At 41.9% G+C, this 1,093-nt stretch overlaps 1 protein-coding gene across 3 annotated transcripts in view; it reads left to right on the forward strand.

The window, feature by feature from the left end:
* FEM1C (fem-1 homolog C) overlaps positions 1–1,093 on the forward strand; it is a 105,048-nt gene that overhangs the window by 76,099 nt on the left and 27,856 nt on the right. The gene's annotated exons all lie outside the window — the stretch shown is intronic.

A 1,093-nucleotide genomic window follows, 5' to 3' on the forward strand; every position in this document is an offset into this window, starting at 1 on the left:
TTCTAGGGGCACACACATGCAGAGGCCATGTTGCCTTCAGTATTCACATCAGGACTCTGCAGAACTGGGGTGGGTATTCTCTCCTCAAATCCCTGTTGGCTGTTGTCGTGTGGGCCCAGATAGTCCTATGTATGCCCTAATATCGTTCTTAGCCACACTCTCCACAGATCTCAGACATTTCACAGAGATGCGTTGTTGTCCGCCCTACCTTCCATTTCCATCCTCAGGCACTCTGGCACCAAGCTGTCCCCACAAGCTACTTCCTCTACGCAAATCACCTCATGCAGAACTATCGATGCCTATGGGTCATCAGTGTACCAGTCCATCAAACATCCTTAGAGTCTGAACCCCAGTTCAGGCTCAGCTATAAGAAGCAAGAGTATAATGCAACTGGTTAAAAGAACAATAGCATAGTAACCATTATCAATAGCCAATGCATGCTTTTGTTTCATTACTAATGAAACTGAAATACTAGAACTATTTTTCCTAGATCACTGAAGATACTCTCTGAATCATCTTCTGAGATCATATCTGGGATATACAGTTTAATTTTAGGAACCATATTTCGAGATGGGCATTGATAAACTAGAGAGGGGCCAGCGTAAGGCAAGAAGAGTGCTAAGGTGTCTGGAAATAATTTACGTAGAGTGAAAGAAAGTGAACGGGTTTTGCGTGGAAAATTGAGGTAGGCCAGGATAATGTCTTTGCATATTTTAATGGTTATCACATGGCCAGATGAGGTCCCTCATTCTGGATTATTCTGGTGCACAATATTCATTGGGAAGAAATTACAGAGAGGAGATTCTATGACCATAACTAGTCCAATGAGGGGTGAATGCCTTGGGAAGCAGAGTTCTCTATCATTCACGTGTCTAAACTAAGAAGGAGTATTTTACATCAGAGCAGTTTTTGAATTAAGGGGGAAATTAACCCAGATTGTCTTGTCTCTCGGAAAATAAAAACTAGAAGAACTCGTAGAGATTATTTTACAGGATCGGGATTTCACTTACTCCAGTTCACACTAATTCCTGGAAGAGAGGATACTAGATTTCTAATTTCTGGCTTCTCACTACATGCCATTCTTCCCTTTAAG

The sequence above is a fragment of the Loxodonta africana genome, chromosome 2 (assembly GCF_030014295.1).
Source record: "Loxodonta africana isolate mLoxAfr1 chromosome 2, mLoxAfr1.hap2, whole genome shotgun sequence".
NCBI classification, from domain to species: Eukaryota; Metazoa; Chordata; class Mammalia; order Proboscidea; family Elephantidae; genus Loxodonta; species Loxodonta africana.